The sequence below is a fragment of the Manis javanica genome, chromosome 11 (assembly GCF_040802235.1).
Source record: "Manis javanica isolate MJ-LG chromosome 11, MJ_LKY, whole genome shotgun sequence".
In the NCBI taxonomy this organism is placed as follows: Eukaryota; Metazoa; Chordata; class Mammalia; order Pholidota; family Manidae; genus Manis; species Manis javanica.
Genome location: NC_133166.1, coordinates 93,029,817 through 93,046,264, shown reverse-complemented (window position 1 = coordinate 93,046,264; position 16,448 = coordinate 93,029,817). Strand labels below are relative to the sequence as shown.

General features: G+C 40.8%; 1 long non-coding RNA gene across 2 annotated transcripts in view; it reads right to left on the bottom strand.

Moving 5' to 3' along the window:
- LOC108408554 (uncharacterized) overlaps positions 1–8,921 on the bottom strand; it is a 149,317-nt gene extending 140,396 nt beyond the window's left edge. For both annotated transcript variants that reach the window (XR_005058866.2, XR_001856023.3), the window contains exon 1: positions 8,455–8,921. This is a non-coding gene — a long non-coding RNA (uncharacterized lncRNA). The remainder of the gene's footprint in view (positions 1–8,454) is intronic.
- Between the last annotated feature and the right edge of the window lie 7,527 nt (positions 8,922–16,448).

Sequence of the window (16,448 nt, the reverse complement as noted above, 5' to 3'; positions counted from 1 at the left end):
GAAAGGCATTCCTCCCTCCCTTGAATATCCGAGACTCTTATCTGTACCACCTGCTCAACACTCTTTACCACCTGGTACTGCTATCTTTTCTCTTTAGAGTATGGAATCCCGGAGGGCCAGGGTCCTCTCTCAGACATTTCTTTTTAAATGTCCCACAATTCTACAGTGCTTGACACTAAATGTTTTCCCTGTTTGGTGGCAGAAAAGCTGAAGGACAGCCAAGTTAGATGAAGTGTAAACTGAGAGAGATTTAATGACAAACCCAGGATTAGAGAGGGCCTCTAAGAAGAATATGTTCCCCATATTCCTTTCAAAAGCTATAGAAATATCCTCTAAATCAGTCATATACTCTAATACCACTTCATCAAACCCTTCTGAGATGAGAAGAAAAGATTCTCTTTAATCAATACATCTGAAAAACTAGTTGTGAAGATGAAAATATAGGATTCATTTTCCCTAAGCCACACTGCTGGACTTTATGATGTTCTTGAGTTTATTTTTCATTTACATAATATCTTCATTCTAGAAATATTGTCTGAATTTTTATTTCTTTAAGAACAAATGGGGATAAGTTGGTAGAAAGAAAATATATTTTTGACATTCAAGATACTGTGTCATTTAATTCCTCTCTGTCTTTGAAATAGTCATTCAGGAAGCATTTTGGTAAAACAGAAAGGGAACTAAATGTGGAGGAATCTGGCCACTCAATATAATGCCTCCCAGTTTCTCTCACCCTTACCACCATAAACATTGCTCTAAAAGTATTTGTGTTTTGATTCTGCCATGTCCCCTCCCTCTCAACTAAAAGGTGATCTTCATGAGAGCAGAAACATTGTCTGTCTGCTTCTTCAACTACTCCTTGGGGGTTGAAACTTGAGCAAATCATTTAGCTTCACTGACCTTTAGTTCCCTCACAGGTAAATTTTAAACACTGAACTAGATAACCTCTAGTTTCTTTTTGATTCAAAAATTTTATAATTTATGCAGTATAATTAGAAGTATAAAACACAAGGCTAATTGGGGTTAGGGATAGCCAAAAAAATCTTCAATCAGTTAGGGCGGCTGCTCTAGCTAATTGGATATATTACATGACTTCTTTACTTTTCCTGCTTAAATCACAAAGAAATACAACCAATAACTCTAGCCCTGTAATATAGATTGGTTACTTCTGCCATTGTTTCTAGATTTCCCAAGGTCAGGCCAGATTTTCTTAATTCCTAAAATCCTTTAAAAGTTGACTATCTCTCAAGATCACTGAGATTCTATTTAATAGACCAAGATAATTTTATTAAATTCTCTACAGTGGTTTGTAGTTTTGAATTATCTTTATTTTTATCATTCCCAGTATCCAGCTTTTCTATCATTCTGCCCACTTGCAAAAGTAAAACATTACTTTAGTGTACGTGTGTTTAGGAAAATCAGATAATTAGAAATTCAAATTTAGAGATATACTAGTAAACGGTTATTTACATTGTTTATATATATGAGACAGAGAGATATATGAATAAAGAACTGCACTTAGATTCAAATAAGTAATTCTACAAATAGGTAGAACCCAAATGGCCACACAAAGGAAAATGCTAATGGGTTTTAGTTGTATACACAGATAATATGGGTAAGTGGCATGGAAAAGCTAATGTGCTCTTAATATTCATAAAAACATGGTATCAAGAACAAGCAATCCCACTTGGCCTTCTCTGCGATGTTTAGACAACCCCCGGGGCATTGTGGCCATTTTCTTCTGCAGTGCTTAAGGAGAACATCAACAAACTGGTGAAAAATAACCATATTTTAAACATATGTTGAACGTCTGAGGAAAGTCTAGAAGAGCTAATGCTTTTCAGCCTGGAGCCAAAATAGCAAAACTTGGAAACCAGATTTATTCTACACGTCCACAGAAGTCTGCAATGGAATTTATAAGTAGAAGTTGCAAGTAGGCTGATTTTGTTTTAACATAAAGAACTTTCTAAAGGAGCTTCCAACAAATTGCCCCAAGAGTAAGGGAGTTGATCGAGTAATGACCACATATCTGCCTATGTATTTAGAGGAGGTGCCTATCTCAGCTAGTGAGTTCAACAAGATGTCTTCTAAGATCCCTGTTAATTCTATATTCCATTACCTTTAAAATCAACATTAGTGTATATATTGGAGAAATTTGGTGTGAATAAAGGAAACCCACAAGCAGCTTATTCTGTGCAGAAAGTCACCTATTGTGTCCTTCCAATTCAATGAGAGGCTTGAGTCCTCCATAGACTCAGTCACCATTCAAAGACTTTAATACTTAAAAGAGGTCTCCTAAGTGGATAAAACACATTTCTGAGGATGATAAAATAAAAGGGGAGTCTCTTGACAATGATTTTCCTGATTACACAGAATTTAACTCTAACTACACAAATCGCTCTTTTTTTTTTTTTGGATTATTTACTCAAACTATATCCCATAATATAGGAAATAACTGAGTAAAAGGGCATACAGTCATTTTTATTACTCTTATTATAATTGGACAAAATGCACTCTAGAATCACTGGAGCAATTTAAATGTCACGAGCAACACATGAATGTATCTGTTCTCCCACACTCCGCTAGCATTGCAGTTTGCCATTGTAAATAATTTTTTGCTTAGTTTAATAAGTAGTAGTAGAGCCCAGAGTTGTTTCAAAGAATATTTCTTTAATTATCAATGAGGCTGGACACTTAAAAGAATTCAAAGACTTTTTAAAGAAAAAAAGCACTAAGCAATTCCATAGTGATGCTAAGTACTATTCAGGTTGTCCTGCTGCAGTTCGTGTCTGACTGAACCAAACTGTTTACAGCCCGGACAGCGACCTCCTCTGTCCTCACAAAGCCAAGTGGGTCCATGGGATGGCAAACATTCAACTGGTGCCATCTTTCCTCAGCACTCGTTCATTACACTGTGATGTTACCTCATTTCCATTTTCCTACAATCTCAACCTCAGCTAGTTTGTCTCCCCACGATTCTAGTAACAGTACATTTTCAACATGGAATCCACAGGAGACAGCTTCCCAGGAAGAGTTCACAGAAACTGGTGTGCCAGGGCATCCCAGTGAGGGCCTGGTTATAAACCAAATTGGCTACCTCCTTGTGGTGGAATTTGGGGTAACATTTTTTTCATTTGCTCTTCTGTGTCTTCTAACTTCCACAGTGAACAGGGAGTGCTTGTCTAAATTATAAAAAAAAATCATCTTGATGGAACAGTGACAGGTGGGAGGAGAATAGAGAGAAGGAGAAAAGATTATATCTCTAAACAGTATTCCCTTTGTTCTTAATTTTTTTTAAAAAGAAAAGACTCACTTAAAAGTTCCACTGAGGCATAAATTGTTCAAAGCCACAGATCAAGGCGAAGCAAAGAGGACAGAGGAGGAATTTCACAAAGCCTCAAAGATCAAGGTGCAAAGCACCTGCTTTTCAGTCAGGAGTAGGGAAGGGAAGGAAGGAGATGTCCATACGCACCCATGAATAATGGCTCTTACGCAAACACTTTTCGGTTTAAATTCTGAGAGGTTCTGTACACCTAGATCATTGTCATGACTAGGAAATAAAAATGGTGATCTAACAAAGGCAGGTGGAGAATCCACAGGCAATTTTGACCTCTTTGTAGACTCTCCTAGGCTGACATTTTCATATATAATTAAGACTCAGGGGAATTTACAACTGGGGGAAAAAAAGATCCAAGAATGGTCAGTGAGTTGCCCTCTAACTTCCAGGAAGTCATTATAGCCCCCAAAGCTTGACCCAACAAACACAAATGCTGTTTCTTCCCCTACCCAGCCCATTAAGCCTGCATGTGTGAAATACAGGATACATCCCTCATTACCATAATATGTCCTCGTGGACTTGCAACCAAGCTGGAATGCTGGGCAAAGGAATGGTACACCTCTTTCAAATATTAGAGCTCAAATTACTTTTAACTGTAATTACTGAAGCAAAAGGATCTGACGCATCTCAATCTGAAGTTCAGAAAGTACATTTAAAAATATTCTGAGTGCTTTTTACAAAAACCATTTATCTTTAGATATATATTTCATAATATTTCTTAAGAAAAACAGTAGATATTTGCAGAGATATGTTAATAAATTGGGGGGGGTGTCCAGATACTTAAAAGGTGAAATTTTTGAAATAAATTAGTGAAACTTTTAGAAAACGTTAAAAGAAATCTAATTAGTAACACCCCACAGAGATGAACGTCAACTGAGTTGAATTTCAAAATCTATTTAAGTTGTAAAATTTATCGCATAAAGGTCCTGGGATATGGCATGAGAACCCATTTGTTTCTCATTTAACAGGTGCCAGGGCTCAAAATGTAAAAGATGACTAGAAGCAGCATGTGTCTGGAAGGTTGGGTGGTAAAGCCTTGTAAAGAGATGAGGTTCAACAGAGAAAGGTAGACAAGAAAGCCGAGGCTTTGCTAGAGAATAGATAGTGCAGATAGTGACCGGAGTCTCAACTGAACAGAGCTAGCCAGCCAGCCAAGTCCCTGTGGGTAAAGAAAAAGTGAGCCAGGCAAGGTCTAAGGGCAAACTCCAGAGACTGCTAACTGCCTGGGGCTTCCTGGGCTTCAAGAAAAACCACCCGGCCTACAGCTAAAGAGAGAAATCTGTGCCCACACCTAACTGGACTTTGCTTTTCCAGAAACTTCAGAAGCAGAGAGAGAAAAACAGGCCAGTAGTACCAGTCCAGTCCAGATCTGGAGGGCAGGAGTCTGGGTGAAACAGAAAAGAAGAGCCCATTATGCAGACAAGGGTACCCTGGCTTCCTTTCGCTAAGGCAGAGGGGCGAATCATTAACCAACCCCAACAGGGGGGACGAAGAAGGATTGCAGTGTCATCTGTGCCTTGAAATTTCCTCTTGGTAATAAAGGAGCTTTTGCACTAAAACTGGCTGACGAGAGTGAGGTGCCTAGCTCCCCTGTGCCCGGTAACCGCAAGAGGGCACAGCACACCCTTGCCTCACAGGGGCCTCACGAAAAATCCAAGCGCTGACCCACTGGACGAAGGGGGAGTGGCCCAGAGGTAGAGGGAGCCTGTCTCAACAAGTGGTGAAAGGGGTACACTTCAAATCCCAGGTGGGCTTTCTGGAGGCAATTCCCTTGCGACTCCTCTTCACGGTGGGAGTTACCCTCGAGAAGCAATATTGAGAACCCCCCGGGGAAACATCTGTTCGGGGCCTGCCCTGGTGAGCTTGCCCAGCACACCTGATGGGTGCTGGCCCCCTGAGCATGGCAAGTCCCACATTTATCATCATGTTTTCAAGTTTTTCAAACCTGTTCCTGGCTTCTCTTTAAACAAAACTTCAAAGAACTCTTTTCTTTGCAGCATTCCCTTTGATTCCGGCTGCAGAGGCAAGCCAGTAAGTGCGGGCAGAGGGGACCTCTTGCTACAGGGAGCTCTTGCGGGTTTCATGCCTCTGTGACTTGTTTCCGTCTGTTGCCAGTGTCACTGGGGAATCAGGCTTTTCACTAGGTACACGACCAGAATTAGAATGGGAACTTTATTCACCCTCTAGATTCAATATAGCCATACCCTAAGGCAGCCAGAGTGAGCTTCTAAAGACACTGAGCTCCATTTTGCAAACACTGTCCTGTATAAAACACTCCCCTAGCTTTTTACTACACCTAGAATAAAATCCAAACTCCTTGGCTTGACCTCCAAGCCCTGAATGATCTGTTGCTCTGCAGCTCCAACAGCCTCCCCTGCCTCTCCCCCTCCTCTCTCCCCTCCCACCCCCAAAAGGCCTGAATGCTCAGTCATCCAAGACGATGGCTTTCAAAGACCTGATCACAGTTCCTCCTAATTTGCTAAAGCTTTCTTCAAGCTTCCATTGTCCCAGCATGATTTAACACAGCTCTTTATCATTGTTTAATTGTTAATCAATAAATGTACCACTGAGTTATTTTGACAAACCTAGACTAAAAATGACTCTTCCAGTCTTGGTTTATGCTTACCCTACCCCATACGCTGTTACCCCTTATCATTCATGCGCCTATCATTCTAAACTTTGAATAATTATGAGGGGAGAGTGCTGTCAGAACTGAGAACTAGAGTCCACGTTAACATTTTCATGAATATCACTGAACAAGACTTTTGTCCTTGAACCAGGATCACCCCCCCATAAGAATATCATCACCTTATTTTAACACAGCACACACGGCTTTCTCCCTGCTAATGGCATTTGGTCCCTAGGATGGTTTTGTTTTGTTTTTTACTTGCAGTATTTGCAGTCAGTGCCCACCTCACGACTGGGTCTTCAAACAGGCTCATTGGCCATCTTACCAACTGCGGCAATCTCTCACGGCGGCCAAGAGCACTTTGCTGGTTCAGCATTCCAGGTAAAAGGGTGGAAAACACAAACTCTGGCAGCTTATGGATCAAGCATCTTCACGCAATCTCAGTGTGGACACAGCAAGCTTTAGTGAATCGTGGTGGAGGTCAAGCTTTAAAATTAGGGCTTGTTGACCAGAGGCCTAGTGATCTAGGGATGCCCTTCTCCTGGTGATGGCGAGAGGAGATACTTTACATCTCAGAAATATGTGTTCATCACCACCTCTGTAAGGTTTGCTGAGAGCAGCAGACAGCCTTCCTTGCCAGATTATAAGAGCACAGGAGGTAATATCAGAGCAAGCTTCCAATGGTGCCAAAAAAAGTAACCTTCTCTCCAGGCTCTCTAAGTTGCTGCAGCTCTTAGAGGGATCAGACCATTTTCCAGGAACTGTTTTCAGTCTCTGGATCATATCCTCTGAAACTGCCAGTTTATAGGAGTATTGTAAACATGATAGTTGTTTGAAATATCTCCTGGACCCTCACCTTCACGTCCAAGCTGGCTCCCCCACCACCCACGAAGCCACTGGTAACTAAAGAACCTACCGATGGACAATCACAGGTGGCCAGCTGACTCTGATCCCCCTTATTTCTGCTACCACTTCATCCCCCATCTCTCAGGCTTCCTGCCCTTTGACTTCATCTTCCATTCCCTCTCCTGTTGGTCCCAAGACTTGCTCACTGAGTTTAATGTCCCCATCCTGATCTTTAGCCTTCTCTGGAACACAATTTGTGTTCACTCTCTTTCTCCCCACAACCTGACCTAGTTAAGCAATCTACCTGATTCCCTCCCCGCTGTGGCCCCCCACCCACTTAACAAGCAGCCCCCCAAAAAATTCAGATAGTAGGTCTCCAACAAAGGGTGTCACCTGCCAGCTCCACCCCCTCCAGTCTTTCCTCCCTCCTATTTTCCTACCTCACATTTCTATTTTTGGCACCTGAAAGTCAACGCCTTAGAATCAGATTGATCCTTCCTCCAGAACTAGATTACTTCTAGCCTGATTTCTCTCTTTCTGTTCTTAGTATCATCACTTTTCTACTCACAAATTCCAGCATACTCTCCTCCTTTCCTCTCCTTTTTCAACTCAAAGTCATCACACAAACTGTCCCCTTGGCCTGAGGTCCTCTGATCTTCCTGGCTAACTCCAACTCATCCCCTCAAGTCCCACCTTCAGCATCCCCCAAATTCTTCCCAAGTGCTGACTAAGCAGTTTCCTCCCGCACTATCACAATTATTATTACCTTTGCAATCTAAATATTTACTTGTGTGATTGTGTAGAGGTCAGTAAATCTCCATTTCCCAGTGCCCTAGTCACATGAGGCTGCCAAACCCTAACCTAATACGTGGCTAGTCCAAGTTGAGGTATGTGGCGAGTGTCAAGGGCATACCAAATTTAGAAGACTTAGTACAATAAAAAGCATGTCGAATATTAAGTTATTTTTGTATTGCTTATGTGTTGATATGACAGTATTTTATATATATCGAGTCAAGTGAACTATATTATTAAAATTCATTTGAAAAAGCAGAAAGAAACCTGTTTCTTTCTGCTTTTTCAAATGTAGCTACTAGAAGATTTTAAGTTAATACGTGCACATTATATTTCTATTGGGCAACGGCTGATGTAGACCTTAAACTGCATGAGGCCAAGGCTATCTTGGTCATGAGAATATTCCAAGCTTCTATTAGCACAGTGCCTGGCACACAGTAACTAGCTTAATAAATATATTTTGGAAAAATAAATTTTTCTGGACAATTGGAATTGAAGCCTAGGTAAAAGGGGAACCAAAGATGAATGATTGGAAAATAAAGGAGCAGCTCTCCTCCCCAGTGCTCCCTGCTCTTGGTCTGCCATGGCATCCATGCTTCTCTCAGCCTTGCACATTTACTTACTAGGTCTGATCTAACCTATCAGCCTGGGACAGTTTCCCACTGGCTCAAACTGATAGCACATCCTTCTAAAACTACTGAGCCATTAGATTTATCTTTCAAACTACAGGCGGACTACCAAAACAGAAAATAATAAGGAATCCACATACCGAGAAAAGATTAAAGGGTTGTTCATGTGATATAAGCCACTTTCAAACATGATCTCAATGGGTAATACCTCATTTACTTACCTCAGTCCTTAGCATCAGAAAATTCTTCTTGACTTAACCTGAATTTATTATATGGTAAAAGATTTAACACAAATGTGGAAAAGACTAGAGCGTCCAAAAATTCTAGTAATGTCCTTCAAGACTGTTTTACTTCCACGTCCGTGGGTATGGCCCTGACTGGGAAGTGACTCGGCTATTCCAGGGATCTGTATCGCATTACACCAAGTCCCCGTCGCTGGCATTAGCCGGACATTGCTTGAGGAAAGGAGAAGCCGAGCTACCCTGTGACCTCTGAAGACTAATCCAGCAAGAGAAGCACTGGTGGGTCATGGACAAGAGCCCTGGGATTGGAAGGCGTCCGGACAGATGTATCAGGTGACAGCTAGAACTCGGGAGCCAGGACCCCGAGAAGGCATCCGTCCAACATGGGGGCTCTTTAGGCAAACACCCATTTGTCTCTGAGGCACCAAGTGCTCATTACTTGTATATCAGCCTTCATCAAGGAAAATGTATCACTTTTAAAAAAGTACACACTCTCTGGAAAGTAGCCCTCTCTGTCTTTCCATGTGTTTCAAAATCCACAGAGCTGAGAGACGACCAGATGGTGTATCCTCAGAAGTGCCACATCAGCTGCAAGTCTTCCCAAGAACACAGAAATAGTACAGGGCTGGAAATGAGAAGCTGGCATTTCTGTCTCTTCCCTCAGGTGTTAATTTCAGAATCACTGAGATGACATGTGTGAGGGCTGATTCTGTCCTTTGCTGGACATCAAGGCAACACTTGGTACCCTGATCACAGCAGATGAAGAAACAGCAACAGCTACATGACTCAGGGTAGCAGCTGCCTTGTGTCCAAGGCTCCTTCCACCCCAAGAAAATCTTGGAATGCCACAAGACCCACCAAGACACACTAGCCTCCTCAAGACCTTACTAAACGTACACCCATCTCTCACCACCTACCCGACAGGAGCAGATACTTAGAGAGTAAAATCAGAGGGAGGTAAAGAACTCAAAAAAATTTTTTTAAGGATGGAGGCATGTAGAAATGAGTCAGTGGTACTGAACTAGAACAGTTTAAGCAACAAAACCAATAAGTAGTGTTGGGTTATAACTCATAGAATTAAATAAATATCCATGGGTCCTCACGGGAATGAATAAATAAACAAACTGAGGAGACAAGACAGCCCTCCCTTACAGAAGAAGTCCAATTAATTAAAGGGAAAGAAACAAGAGACATAGAAAATCACCTTTAGAACACCACAGTAATAATTACTGTAGGCAAGATGCACAAATACATGTTAAAATTAGTGGGCAGGAGTTTGAGGAGAAACAGGATATTTGCAAAGGTCTCAAAATATCTCCCCCAAGATATTTGTTAATGCCATAGGGAAAAACAGTAACTTTGCAGAACTTAAACCCAGCAGATACCCCATGAACCATGCAATCCTGGTTAACATCACCAATAATAAGACATCCTGACATCATATGCCCCATGTTATGACCCACTGAGAAGGTATTAGCATTGCTGCTGTGGCGTTTTGGCCGAAAACAGTTACCCTCAATCTGCTCATGAGAAAACATCAGACAAACCAAAAGAGGAATATTCTGCAAAATAACTGGTCAGTCCTCTTCAAAACCATCAGTGCCAGGAAGGACAAGGAAAGGCAGAACTGGTACAGATCAGAGGGGACTACGGAGAAACACGACCCACATGAGATGTGATGTGGGATCCTGGATTAGATTCTGGAACAGAAACAGAATGCAAGTGGAAAACTGGTGAAATTCAAATAGAGTCAACAGTTCAGTTAAAAGTATTTCATTTCACCAAAGTTAATTTTTTAGTTTTGACAAGGTATCAGGATGGGCAGAATGGCGACCCTGGGAAAACTAAGTGAAGAGGATATGGGAACTCCAAATACTATATTTGCAACTTTTATGCAAATCAAAAAGCCATCCAAAAAAGAAAGTCAAAAAATGGAAATTAAAAATCTGAAGGATGGTTGAATTCTAAAACCAAAACTGACATAACATATTAAAAATGTTAAAGACCAAGATAACCAACTAACTACAATTTCAAAACTTTGAATATGTATTTGTTAAAGATAAAAACATCTATATCTGACAGAAAAATATGTGCAGCAAATACAAAAGGCTAAGGGGGGGGCTGTTAAATATCTTTTTATAGAAAGACACATTTTATATAAATTGATGTAAATTGTAAAAATATTAACAAATCCTATGATTAAATATAAGAAAAATGAATACTGACACTCTACAACACAAAATTATAAAAGGAGTGAAAATATGGAACTAATACTCACCCTTTTTTTTTTATCAAAGTAAACCAAATTGAAGCAATAACATAGTATCATTCTCCCTAACATTTAGTAAAAATGTCAGTATTGTAACACCAAACAATGGCAAGCATCCAAAAAATCTCATAAATTTCAGTGTCAGTCCTTCTGTTTGACCAAGTCTTTGATTTGTGTAAGTCCTTTAACTACTTTCCCAGATATCCCAAGTTCCATACTAGCCTGATTTAGGCCATATGCAGGGCTTAAACCCTGCTCCCTCTGAACAATTTTTTAAAAGCTTTAGAAATATGGTCCCATAAAACAAATAAAAATGTAGCTTCTATCAAACCATTTAATTAATTTCAAGGTATTCATTTATTCTGTAAACATTTTTCAAATGTTTCCTACTACCAGCATTTTGCTAGATGCCAGGGGTAAAACGACAAAAACAAAATGCAAGATAAAGTCCCACATTTCATGGGGTCTACATTTCAGTGGAGCAAGAATGATAATTTTTAAATGAATAAGTAAATATATAGCCATTTTGAAAGATGATAGGGCTGTAGAGAAAAATAAACCAGGAAGGGATGATAAGGAATGTCAGAGTAATCAGGGAAGACTTCTCGGAAGAAGTGATATTTGAGCAAAGACCTGAAAGTACTAAGGGAATAAGCCTTGGACATCTGGGAGGAAGAAAGTATTCCGGGCAGGCAACAGCCTGTGCAGAGGAAGGAGCGCAGCTGGTGCGTTTGAAGAAGAGCAAGCATGGGACCAGCATAACTGAGGACTTGAGTAATGGGAGGTGAGTCCAGAGAAAGAATATTAGGGGCAGATGAGGAGTTTGCACCAGAATGTAAATCACTCCACTATTTCTTTCAATGAGAAAATCTTACAAGGGCTTATATGTATATATATATATAACGTCAGGCAATTTAAGCAGCATGTTTAGTGACAGAGTTGGTTTACGTTCTGGCGCAGGGTCCTGATCTCCTGATGTGACAGTCTGCAGACAGACACAGGTCCATATGCCACACTGTAGCACTGCTGAAGGACATCATAGGGTTTTTGGCTCTTAGTCGGTGACATAGGAGCCCATTGGGGAGTTCTGAGCCAAAGAGTGGTCTAATATATTTTAACATATTTTCACAGGATCCCTCTAACTCCTGGATTGAAAATGCTGATGACTTGGACCAAAGTCAGAAACAGTGGAGATGGTATAAAGTGGTTGGATTCTAGACATAATCTGAAGGGAGAGTCAGTAGAGTGAATATCCTGACAGGTTAAATAGGTAAGAAAAAGAGGAGTCAGGAATGCCATCAAAGTGTTTGGCCATTGCAACTGGAATGAGGGAGAGATTTGCCATGAACTGAGATGGAAAGACTAGGAGCAGGTTTGAGGCACAAAAGACTAGAATGGTGACTTTGAATATGTTCAGTCTGAAATGCCTATTAGACTCCTGAGAGGAACTATTGAGTAAATACTTGGACATAAGGGTCTGGATTTCACGGACTTACGCCTAACCCCCTACCTTTCTGCCTATCCTCCGGCCTCTCCAGACTAAACCTAGATCTTCCCAAGTCATTTCTTGCAATAACTTATTCCAAAGAAATGTTTAAGATATTGCTGGGAATTTGCTAGGAGTCCCTTTACACCGGCTATGTATTTTAATCCTCACAGTTAGGCTGAGGGTTAAATATTATTCCCAATAGCAGGTACGGAAACAGGGTTAGGGAAGCCAAATAATTTGCTCAAGATCACATAGCTGGGAAGTATGGAGTGATGACTAAAAATGACTCTGCCTGCCCCCACCTCCTGCCCTGTGGATTTTCTTGCTGTTCAAATGCCGGATGATCTCCCCTGGGAACGTGGTTGTGGAGACTCCGCCCACATGCGCAGTTTGGCTGGGAGACCAGATGACTGAGACACTTCCCAGTTTCACAGCCCTAGGTTTCTGTAAAATGTAGTTTGGTATGGGGATGGCTTTTGGAATTTTTCACATCTTTCCTCTGAAAAATCTCAGTGGTTAAAAATAGCTTCCAGTTCAGAAAGGGAATTGGTGCTTCAAAATAATTATGGGCAACCAAGAGATTCCACCTTCTGACCCCAGCTCCAATCCTAGGACTTCTAAAATGAGTGTAAAAAAAAAAAAATCCAATGATATTATCAACACTACCTGTAGTCAGTATACACAAACACCTACTAATCTGATCATGAATCAAAGACTAAGAAAGTGAAAACAGCTCATAGTTGAATAAAAATCATAAAATTGTTGCAGGCATATTCCCTAAAACCACTTATTGTTCTCCTTCCGCCCCCACCAGCAAGCAGCCCCTAATGACAGTTTCACTGTTCTGCCCACCACAAATGGCTTTCGAGTGCAGGAAAGTATCTGAAAGTCCCTACTGAACAGCTGGAGAAGTGTCAAAGGCCACTGAACTCTAAAACGAGCTATCTCTGTAACAAAAGGTCCCTTTCCCTTGGAACAACTTCAAGGGGATGGCCCCTGTGGTCCCAGTTGCTCCTTTTGTATTCCAGATTGATTACACTGGGAATTGTTCTGTGCTCAGGGCTGTTAAGAACACCAGGTGGTGGATTCTAGAGATAAAAGATTATACAGATCCTTTGTTAGAAGCAGACGTCCTCATTGTATGACTTTACAATATTTGGGCATAAATGCTAGGTACTTCCCAGACCTCCTAAAGGGTGTGCACAGGAGACAACCAATAAATTACAGTCCCAACTCTCATAAGGCAAACAGTTGCGTCTGGTAGCTAACCGTAGTCTAGCCATTGGCTAAAAATGCAAGAAACTTACAAATGAATATTTATGATGACAGAAGTGAACCAAAGCAAGGAAGGAAAGAAGACATGTGTGCAAGAGGCAGAAACAGTTGGTATTCACAGAGCCTGGATGTCAGAAAAATTAAACAGTTTATCTTTTTGACCATAAACCCCTTTAGGGCCAGTGCCATGTTTTATTCAACATGGCTTCCCCATTGCTACCACCTGTAGTATACCATTCACTGAAGATGTTTAATATTTAATGGAATACTGATAGCTAATATTCATTAAGCACATCTGTGTAACTGTATTACTTTTCTATTGCTTTATATAATCAATTACCCACAGCTAGTTGGCTAAAACAACATCCATTCGTCATCTCACAGTCCTGTATTCAGAATCCAGGCATGCTTGACGGACTTCTCTACACAGGATCTCACAAGGCTTCCATCAAGGTATCAGCCAGCTGGGTTTTTACTGGAAAATTCTGGAAAGAATCCACTTCTAATCTCATTCATGTTGTTGGCCAAATTTAGTTCCCTGCGGTTGAAGGACTGAGTTTGCCATTTACTTGCTGGCTGCCAGTCAGGAGGCTCTACCAGCTCCTCAAGGCTGCCCACGTTCCTTCGTTCCTTCTCACTTGGCCCACTCTCTCATGAGAGCGACCAAGACCACATCAAGTCCTTTTCATGCTTGGAATCTTTTTGACTTCCTCTTCCACCACCAGCTGTAGAAAGGGACCTGTGTGATTATATTTAGGCCACCAGATAATCTCTCTAAGGTCAACTCTGCCTATGTAACACCACCCTGGGAGTGTTGTGTCATCACAGTCACAGGTTCGAGGGATTAAGGACACCTTTGAGCATCATTTGAGAAATCCTACCTACTGCAGGGAGACATTGTTCCAAGGGTTTCACATTTACTAATTCATCAATCTTCACAGAAACCCTAAGAGGTAGGTTATATTATCATTCCCATTTTACAGACGAGGCAGAGAGAGATTAAGTTATTTGCCAGTGTCAGCCAGCTAGTAAGTGGCAGGGTCTAGATTTCAACTCAGGCATCCTGGCTTCAGAGTCCTACCTTTTATCCACTTTTCTACATTGCTACTCAATTTACTATTTTTGGAATTAATGGATTCGTGAATAATTTCACTACGCATGGACTAAGTGACAATGCTAAGGATGAGTAAATTCCTTAATTTATATAGAAAATTTTGTGCACAGGTTCTTACACTAATAATTCTTTGAAGGAGATTCATAGATCCTCAAAGACATATATCTTAGACATGTACTAAGAATTCCTACAGTAAAATTTTCTCTTTTCAGGCTTCAATAAAAACATGTGAATTGTAAATATTTGAGGCCAATGTGGAAATGATACAACTCCCTTTGACACCGAGGAAACATTATAAATAATCCTTTGCCTTCGGTCACTTTCTTCCATGCCAAGCATGGCTGTGCACCAGGATAGACACTGACGGTCATGCAGAACATTGCCAAGATAATGATTTGCATTCTGGGAACACACATGTGAGAAGAAAAAAGGACAAAAAAATAGAGTAAAACAGCACAAGAAAGGACAATGACCAAAAATTGAAGTCATTCCTCATATTTGTAATTGCTTTTACATGCAGCGGGTCTCTATACACTTCTGTGTCCTTTCATTGTTTAGCTGAGGTGAGGCAGAAACAGCCCTGAATTTAAAGCAGAAACCTGAGTGCCAACCCTGCTCTTTTCCTTATGTGAACTTGAACAAATCATGTAATTTCCTGAATCTTACTTATCCCATCTGTAAAATAGAAACAGTAATAATATCCACCTCACAGAGTTTTGGAAAAAATCAAATAAGATGCTATCTTAGTCCTTTGGAGCTTCTGTAAGGCTTATCAACAACAGGAATTTGTTCCTCAAAGTTCTGGAGGCTGGGAGGTCCAGGAGCATAAGAACATGGCTTGGGTAGATTCATGTCTGCTGAGAACCCACTCTTTATTGACAGCTGTCCTTCACTGTATCCTCACATGGCAGAAGGATGGAGGAACCTCTGGGGTCTCTGTCATACAGGCACTAATCCAATTTATGAGGGTACTCCCTCATGATCTAATCGCCTCCCAAAGACCCGTCCTCCTAGTGCCATTACCTTGGGGATTAGGGTTTCAATACATAAATTTTGGGAGGACATAAACTTTCAGTCCATCGCAGATACCGAATGTGTCATGTTCCCTTTGTGAACTGTAAAGCACCACATAAATGTGACATGTTATTGCACCAAGTAACCAAGGAAGAAATGAGGCATGGATAGCCATTTTGCAAAAGGGCTACTCTTCCCAGGGTGAACATCTGAGATGATCACTGGCTTTGGAAGAAAGAGTTTGAGAAGCTGTTGGGCCTCTGCTCAGCATGAGTTTTGCAAAATGAAAGATGCTTAAAGAATAAAAAGTAATAGCATTATCATCTCTAGAGGGAGAAATGGAGACAAAATAAAAATCCTCTGTTTAAGTGGCAGAGCTGAAAACCCAATACAGATATGCTGACTCTCAACACAATGCTTTAGTCAGGGAGAAGATGGTCAACTGGTTAAGAGAAGAAATTACGTTGCTTGAATAAATACTGAAACCCAGTTGTATCCAGTTAAATGGAATATTGAAATGTTCATCCTCTCACATCTCTATATTACCTCATGTGAGTGGCAAATCATAGGGGATTGTCCTTTAAAAGGTCATATAATCTACAGCTAAGTGAGACAAAGATATTTCTCGTGTACAATCTCCCACTACACCTTGATTTCAGCCTTGTCAAGCCTGAGCACAGAGCCCTGTTCAGACATCTGAACTTCAGGACTGTGAGAGAGTGAATGGGTATTGTTTTAAGCTATGAAATTTGGGGTAATTTGTTACACAGCAGTTTGTCTCAACACTTTTTTTTCTTTCACATAGTAATCAA